The following is a 9,362-nucleotide window of genomic DNA, read 5'->3' on the forward strand; positions in this document are numbered from 1 at the left end:
GGATCAAGAGGAGACTGAAGGATTCGATTTTGGTGCATCATTTCTAGTCCTTGAAAGGTATAAAGTCTGTACCTTGCTTGTTCATTTGTTAGATCCCTTTTTTGGGGAAGATTTAGGGCTTTTTAAGCCAAATGAGGTGGCCAATCATGATTGCAAACATGGTTGGGGGTTAAGACTTCGGATCTAAGTCTTGGAAGGAGTCACAAAGTAGATTTGGATTGCTTTTTCACCCAAGGAAGGTCCCATGCAACATAAGAGTCATTTTAGAGCCTTTTTGGCTTAAAAGTCCCATGCATGCACGTAAAGTTTGAAACTTTACGTGCTAGATCGAGCTTAGGGTCTTGGATCTATCATTTGGTCAAAGGTTGAACATCAAAAATCGAGGAAATAGCGCATGGATGTTATTGACTCGGCAAGTTCGTTCTTGGGACTCGACGAGTCCAAGGCTTTAAGTCCCATATCTGTTGAGGGTGAAAGGACTCAGTTGGGTGTTAGAATGGTTGTAGCAGGACAGAGAGAGTGACCCAACCCATTGGACTTAGTTTTAGACCTGGAGTTCATGGGACTCGACGAGTACTAGAACAGACTCGGCAAGTCCAATGCAATCTTCTTATGGATGAAGATGAACTCGATGAGGTGTTCATACAACTTGGCGAGTCGGAGTCAGGACTTGTTCATCAGATGAAGGTGAACTTGAAGAGTGTTCATCCGACTCGGCGAGTCGGATGAAGGTTCATTGATGTTCGTAAAGAAGGGGAACTCATCGAGTCGTTGCCAAACTCGACGAGTCGAGTCATGGAAAAGGACGAGTAAAAGAAAAGGGACTCGACGAGGTAATGGTCCAACTCGGCGAGTCGGGTCAACTGGAATTTGACTTTGACTTGGACTTGGTTCGGGGTAAAATAGTCATTTTACCCAAAGAATAGATATCAATTTGTGACTGAGTGTTTTGTGGGGATTATAGTTGGAGGACTTCCGGAGCAACAGCGGGCAGAGGCTTCCCGCACAGATTATCAGCAGCTACTTGTTCGAGGTGAGTTACCTTCCAGTAGCGGTGGGTCTACGGACACAATGCCGGCCCACCAGTAGGATTTGTATGTTAGATGATTGTCTTTGTGATAACATCTAGGTTTGCTACTACCTGATATGTTATATGCTAGCATGATATGTTAAATGTGATAGTAGTAGAGTTTGGTTGTCAGGACCGAAGGGTAGGTCAGACACCCCAAATATGTCTAAAAGTATGTGGTGATATGTTTATATGTTGGCATGTTATGTTATGTGATAGTGGTATTAGGGAGGGAATAGTCCCTAAGTTCGGTTGTTAGGACCGAAGGGTAGTTCGGACACCCCAAATATGTTTAATAGTATGTTTATGTTATGATATATGTGATAGTGGCAGTAGGGGGTGGAATAGTCCCCGAGGTTCGGTTGTTAGGACCGATGGGTAGATCAGCACCCCAGAATGGCTTGACAAGGGTAGGACGGCACCCCAGAATGGCCGCATGGGTAGGTCGGCACCGTCGGCACCCCAGAATGGCCGTACGGGTAGGTCGGCACCCTAGAAAGGCCGTACCGGGTAGTTCGAGCACCTCAGAATTGCCCGACAGTATGTATGCTATGTGATTGTATGGTATGTGGTACGATGGTGGAACTCACTAAGCTTCGTGCTTACAGTTTACAGTTTTGGTTTCAGGTACCTCTGCAGCGAAGGGGAAGGAGCCGGCGCGGTAGTGGCACATCATACACACACTCTTTGTTTTTCCGCATTATGGATATTCTAGGATTTTACTCTGACATGTTACTACTTTTGTGACTTGGGTTTTCAGACATGATACATTGTTTTAAGAAATGATGTAATTTCATAGTATTTTCTTATGATTATTTTATGAGTCAGCTAAACAAAAATGAAATTTTTGGACTTGAAAATTGGGTTGTTACACAATAACATAGCAACCATCCTAACCTAGGATGTAAATCATAAAGAGTCGGCCTTGGTGCCTTAGACCCTATTGATATAGTGAGGATAACTCACATCACGATGTTGCACTAAAGTGATAGGCTCAAAATCTCGAATCAACAACACGAACTCCACCACCAATAATCACCACAAAACCCTTTTCCATAAATTTCCAATTTAACAAAATACCCCTAGAGGTCAACTGGTCAACCCTTGGTCAAAGTCAACAGTCCATGCTGACCCGACTCGTCGAGTGCAGTTCACCGACTCGTCGAGTCCTTCCTGAACTCGAGAAGTCATGAAATCCTTGGTTATCTCGTCAAGTTTCCCTATAACTCGCCGAGTTCGTGCGTGTCTAAAGGTTGGGAAAACCCTAGCCGACTCGCCGAGTCCAAGGCAATCTCCATCGGACTCGTTGAGTTCATGATTGTCTTCATATGACTCGCCGAGTCGACCTTGCGACACGCCGAGTCCCTTCAAACCTTCATCCATACAGATGCTTCTCAGGCCATGCAAAGAACCCATACTGCAGATCTGAGCTCCTAGGGCATGTTTATCACATAAAGTTGCAAACTTTACATGCATACAAGATGATAATGGCCCAACACAAGCTAAAGGAGTGGATTAAGGTAAGGGAAAGGCCATATATCAACAAAGACTGGAACTTTATAACAAAGAGGGGAAAAAGGAGTCCAGATCTGAGATTGCAACCTCAGATCTTGACCCAAATTGGATAACCACTCCAAAACCCCCAAAAAGGGCTCTAAACCCATAAATGAAGATATCTAACCGAAGGGGAGTCAAGGTAACAACTTGTTACCTTAAAAACGATGCCAAGGCAGAGAAGATTCCGGATCTACAACAACCCCTTGCTTCACACCTCTTGAACTCCAAACCGATTACTCCAAGAATCGTCTTTCAAGATAAGAAGCACACAAAAATAGAGGGAAAACACAAATTATGGTTTCTGAATTCGAGGGATGTAATAAGAGAGGCTAGGGAGAATAAGTGGTCCTTAAGTAGGGTGCAAATCCCTGGAATTTAGGGTTTCATCTGCCAGCTCCTACTCGTGGAGTCCCTTATTGGACTCGACGAGTGGGTTACTAAAACATGCAGACCAACCTGCTACTACTCGACGAGTAGGGCAACCAACTCTTCGAGTAGACCTTGAAAACTAGAAAATTCTTATGTTAATTCAATACCTGAGAATCGGGGCGTTACAATTCTCCCCCACTTGAACTAGACTTCGTCCTCGAAGTCTGCCGCGGTGAACAGCTCCGGATAGTGCTCCCGCATCTCTGCCTCTGGTTCCCAAGTCCACTCAGATCCTCTCCAATGCTCCTACTGTACCTTTACCAAATGTATCTACTTGTTTCGTAGAACCTTCCTCTTCCTCTACAGAATGGCCACAGGCCTCTCCACATAATTCAGGTGCTCATCGACATGAATATCATCCAACGATACTACCGCCTCCTGATCGATAATGCATTTTTGCAACTGCGAAATGTGGAAAGTGTTGTGGATTTGACTAAGATCCTCCAGTACCTCTAGCCTGTAAGCCACTTTGGCAACCCTGGAAATGATCCTGAACGGCCCGATGTAACGGGGACCCAATTTCCCCGTCTTCCTAAAACGGAGCACACCCTTCCAGGGTGAGACTTTCAGGAGTACCCTATCGCCCACCTGAAACTCCAACTCAGATCAGCGTCTGTCAGTGTAACTCTTTTGTCGACTCTGGGCAGTGTGCAGTCGCTGCCTAATCTGCTGAATCTTCTTGGTAGTCTGCAAGACTACATCTGTCCGAACCATCACCCTGTGTCTGACCTCACCCCAACAAATTGGGGTGCGACATCTCCGTCCATACAAAAGCTCGAAAGGCAGGGCGCCAATGCTGGAATGATAGCTATTTTTGTAGGCGAACTCTGCAAGCGGTAGGTGGGAATCCCAACTCCCACTAAAGTCAATGAAATACGCCCTCAGCATATCCTCGAGGGTCTAAATGGTACGCTCGCTCTGACCGTCTGTCTGCGGATGGATCGTTGTGCTAAAGTGCAACCGCGTGCCCAGCTCCTCGTGGAACTTCTGCCAAAAACTAAGCTTTAGCAAATCATGACGAATAGTCTTATCAATCTTTTTGGTGGACTTGACCAGTGCACAAGCATGTGTACTCGATCCCTGTAGTCCTATCCTTGTTCACATAAGGAATTAGTCTAAATTCACCAAATGAGGAAAGGTTCTCATCACCCAAGTTTCAATTGGACCGAAACTTGGAATCATACAAGTTGTATTGTATGATGGATGAGAATTTTCATCTTTGGAAAATTCAGACACTGCCACAAATGAAAGAATCAAATCCACTTTCCAATTAAGAAACAAATTTTCACAAATTCCATTGTAAGGATGTTTTTAAAATAAATAAAATTAAAACCCCTTTTTTTATTATTTTAAAAAACTTTGCGGAAAAACTTATCCTTACAATCCATATGAAAATCTTGTTGTTATGTATTCCTAAGTAATGTATCATAACTCTCAAGCAACAACTCAAAATTCCGATCACCGAACCATGTGATCGAAACCCATCTTCGCAATCAAAATCAGCATATACTTCCTTTAAGCTTCCTATCTTTTCTTTGATTCTTAGAAACATCAACATGCGACCATTCACATTATGTAATAAGAATCTCCAAATAGGAACTTAATAGAGTTAGACAGTGGACTTCAACTGAAGTAGAGTCAAACTTCTTGACTTGATCAATCTTATGATCTTTCAGGTAAATATGGCTGCTTCGCAATCAGTGTCCCTCCCTTTGGCAATAGAACATATGGACCCTTTGGTAATGGCACATGAGACTATCTCAGACTTAGCCTTCTCCTTACCATTTGGTCAACCGAGTTGACTATGGCCGATCCTTTCACATTGAGAACACAAATCCTTTTCTACATATCCAATGCTACCATTGTCAATGTCCATTTAAGGTTTGGGAAGTTGATCTTCTAACAAAATTTGCTTTACTAGTGTTCCAAATCGTTGCTGATTCGCAGCACCAAGCAAATAGATAAGATCACTAAGGGTCATGTCATAGTCTATCTCATAGTAGTCCCAAAGGGACACACCATGTTACCAAGAAAGTGATTAAACATCCAACTTTCAAAAGACTTTTACACCAAACTCTCCCGGCTTGTCAATATGTGACTTTATCTCCAAGATGTGAGCACACATAGACTATTCTTGCCAATAGGGCTTGAGTGACCTTAAAATTGTGGGTTAGGGAGAATAAATAGAGGAGGTGGAGGAAGAGAAGCATGATGTTGAGGGACATCATCTTTAAGAGGAAAGCTTGTTCCAAGAGATTTGGGAAGATCATAGTTGTCTGAACCAGACATCTACAATGGGAGATAATCAAGGTAGTTGATTCAAAATCCTTAATATAACACCCAATATGAACTATTAAGGCTAGGGACCCAACATAATATTTTATAACTTGGAAAAGGGATGTCGTAATCCAAGCTATAAAATATTTGAAGGTAGGTGAATGACAATTCACCAATTTCCACCATGAAAAACAAAATAATTTATTAGGTTTTAATTCGATTTGAAACTCCTAGATCTTTTGAGATTCATTGAACTTTTCAATGGCATGTTTCAATCTCGAGTGTGCCCGCTCAAATTTTGTGACTGGGATGCCGCGGATCACAAAACAAGGTGTGAATAACCGTACTAATTCACTTGGTACCCTTAATATTATCACCTAATCAATGTGATGGTTAAGCACACACGCTCCATTGATCTATGACAAACATTAAGTCACCCTTCGTGATCCTTACTAGTCCAAGTTAGTGTGCCGGTTAACCACACACGCTCCACCAACGACTTGGTAAGGTACAAAGTGTGAATTCCATGGACTAGCACCATGTTCACATTTTTCCTAAAGTAACTAAGATTGGGAATTAAAATATTGAGTTACTTTATAATAATCATTATACTTTTAATGAGGATTTAAAGTCATTGTCCTACCCGTTCGGCTAACGACTCTCCATCGATCAAGGAAGCGGTGGGTGAGAGTGGACACACATTAAGCTGTCATTTTAGAGGCAACATCCTTATACCCCCCTTATAGATCGGCTTTGTGAATGAACTGAGAGTGTTCATTCGCTGTACTCCATCCCCCTCATGGTTGCCTTTAGGACATGTATGGCTGAGGAAACCCCTTAGCAGTAGTGTCCATCCCGATGATATTCTTTAGGCTAGGTCCCTTGTGAAAATTGTTTAGGGACGTAAAGTGAGGATAACGGGAATGGGTAATCAGGGTTATTGTTGATTGGTGAACTTATTAAGTTTATTATTATTGTGGGTTGAAAACCCTATATGCTCACCAGGCTCCCAAGCCTGTCCCACTCAACTTTTTATGTTACAGGTAGTGGACCCCGAGCATAGTCGGAGGACGATGAGATATTTTTGGATTATAGGCCAGTAGTTGTAAATAACTGTTGAAAGGCTTATAATGTCTTGTTTATGCTTTTGATTTGTATCGGAACATGACATCCCGAGGTTTTGATATATATATATATATATATATATATATATATATATATATATATATATATATATATATATATATATATATATATATATATATATATATATATATATATATATATATGGAAAATATATACCTTCTTAATGAAGAGTTTTGATAAACTTTTATCGTATGTTGTTTGGGGACCAATTCCACAACATCTTTTGAAAAGATTTCTCTGATTTTATTTTAAAAAGCATAAATTAAATCGGTCTTTTCTGGCCGAGAAATTAGGGGATGTCACAGTTGGTATCAGAGCATTAGTTTAAGCGAACTAAGAAATTGTAGAATTTATAGACTTGAACTTAGAATGCTAAGTGATGATTGTGAGATGAGTGTCTACCATATTTTAGACACGAGCACTAGTTTATTTTAGGGAATATGCCTAAAATGCCCTTATAAATGCTATGTGTTTGCCATGTGTGCCATTATTTGTTCAGATCTATGGCCTGTTGCTGACCGGATCTGGAAACCTTATGTGTGTAGGATTCTAAGCGTATGATTACGAGATTAGAACTAACATGTAAACGTTTCGGAGTGATAAGGGAATTAACATGTTTAACAAGGATAAAGACCTAAAGTAGCCTTATTCGTTATATGGATTGTAATGGCAAGAACTCGTAGTGGAGCTGCAAATGCAAACGAAAACAGGGATCAACAGCCTCAACCTCAAGTAGTTGAGCAAGTACCTGTTGTAGGAGCTACACCTGAGCCAATGATGATGGATGGGGTACAAGCAATGATCCAGATGATGTTAGATCGCCAAATGGAGGAGACAAGGCGATTACTACAACAACATAAGGAAGAGACTACGATGCCTGTTGAACAGCCCGTATTGAATGAAGGGCAATCAGTAGGAGGGAACTACAGTGGGACTCTTGGTCAAGCCAACCCACCAATAGTCAGACAAAACAGCCATGATGGTGGAGTTGATGGACGCGGATGCAAATACAAATATTTCAAGGTATCTAAACCGTTGTGTCTATCTGGAAGTCCGATACCGGTGGAAGTCATGAATTGGATCTCCGAAATGGAGACGATGTCTAAAAGTTGCGAGTGCAACAACAAACAAAAGACCGCACTTACGATTCCTCTGTTAAAGTCTGGTGTGTTGAGCTGGTGGAAGTTACTAGCTGATTTGATGCCCAAGGGTGAAGCTAGTAAGATGTCTTGGGAAGATTTTGTGGTACAACTGAAATGGCAGTACTGCTCTGAGCAGGATCTTCTGGAAATCAGTAATGAGTTATAGAATTTAAAGAAAGGAAAGATGAGCGTTACTGAATACGCTGCTAGTTTTATGGAAAAGATAAAGCTTGTTCCTCATCTAGTTCCAACTGAACTCTCTAAGGTCAACAAGTTTGCCCTCGGATTACCAGTGGACTTTGGTCCAATGGTTAAACAAGCAACCGCTTTGAAAACCGCCATCTGGGCTGTTAAGAATGTTGAGGTTCAGATCAAAGAGAAGGGTTTGGAGAGGGCAGAAGTTGGTGAAAAGAGAAAATTTGAAGGAACTTCGGGTTCCAACAAGAAAAGCAAATTTTCTAAGTCCAAGAAGTTTGGAGGAGGAGGAGGTGAAGTGAAATGGTGTGAGAAGTAGAAGAAAAAGCACTCTAATAGATGTAGTGAGGAGGTGACTTGCTTCAAATATGGAAAGACTGAGCATTATGCCAACGTGTGTCCGTCCGACAAGAGGGTATGTTTTGAGTGCCATGAAGTAGGGCATGTTCTTAAAGACTATCCAAAGAGGAAGGATGCCGCAAAGCCCAATCTACCACCAAAGCCGAAGGCGAGAGCCTTTCAGATGACACTTGAAACTGCAAAAGAAGAAGTCGATGTCGCTTTAGGTACCTTTCTTGTAAACGAATTTCCTGCCCAAATTTTGTTTGATTATGGAGCCAATTACTCCTTTATATCGCATGAATTTGGTAGAAAGCTAGCTTTGCCTGTAGATAGGCTAGTTAATGCCTTATTAGTCGAGATTGCTAGTGGCAAGTTTATACCTATTAGCCATCGTATGAAAAACATCCTCATTGACTTGGATGGGAATAAGTTCCATGAGGAATTATTGCCTATCGAGTTAAATGGATTTGGCGTAGTTTTAGGAATGGATTGGCTTAGCGCCAACGATGCAGAAATATTATGTAGAAAGAAGATAGTAAAAGTAAACCCGCCAGGGAAAGAGTCGTTTATGGTGTATAGAGACAAACGCAGAGTAAATTCTAGAATCATTTCCCTAATGAAAGCCAGAAAGTGTTTGGCAAGGGGATGTACATCATATCTAGCGTTCGTGATCGATGCTAAGATGGAAAAGAAGGAGGTGCAGAATATTCCGGTGGTGTGTGATTATCCGGAAGTCTTTCCCGAAGATCTTCCCAGATTGCCCCCTGATCGACAAGTAGAATTTCGTATCGACTTGTTACCATGAACGACGCCAATAGCAAAAGCACCATATCGATTAGCACCAACAAAGATGAAAGAACTTATGACACAACTTCAGGAGTTATTGGACAAAGGTTTCATTCGACCTAGTTCATCGCCCTGGGGAGACCCTGTGTTATTTGTAAAGAAGAAAGACGGAAGCATGAGAATGTGCATCGATTACAGAGATCTGAACAAATTGTCAATAAAGAACAAGTACCCGTTGCCAAGGATCAATGACCTGTTCGACCAGTTGCAAGGTTCGAGCTATTTCTCGAAGATCGATCTGAGGTTGGGATACCATCAACTAAAGGTGAGAGAGCAGGATATCGAAAAGACTGCGTTTAGAACAAGATATGGACACTATGAATTTTTGGTTATGTCGTTCGGACTAACCAATGCCCCAG

This window comes from Lactuca serriola, chromosome 4, assembly GCF_051521515.1.
Source record: "Lactuca serriola cultivar US96UC23 chromosome 4, Lser_US96UC23_V15, whole genome shotgun sequence".
NCBI lineage: Eukaryota > Viridiplantae > Streptophyta > Magnoliopsida > Asterales > Asteraceae > Lactuca > Lactuca serriola.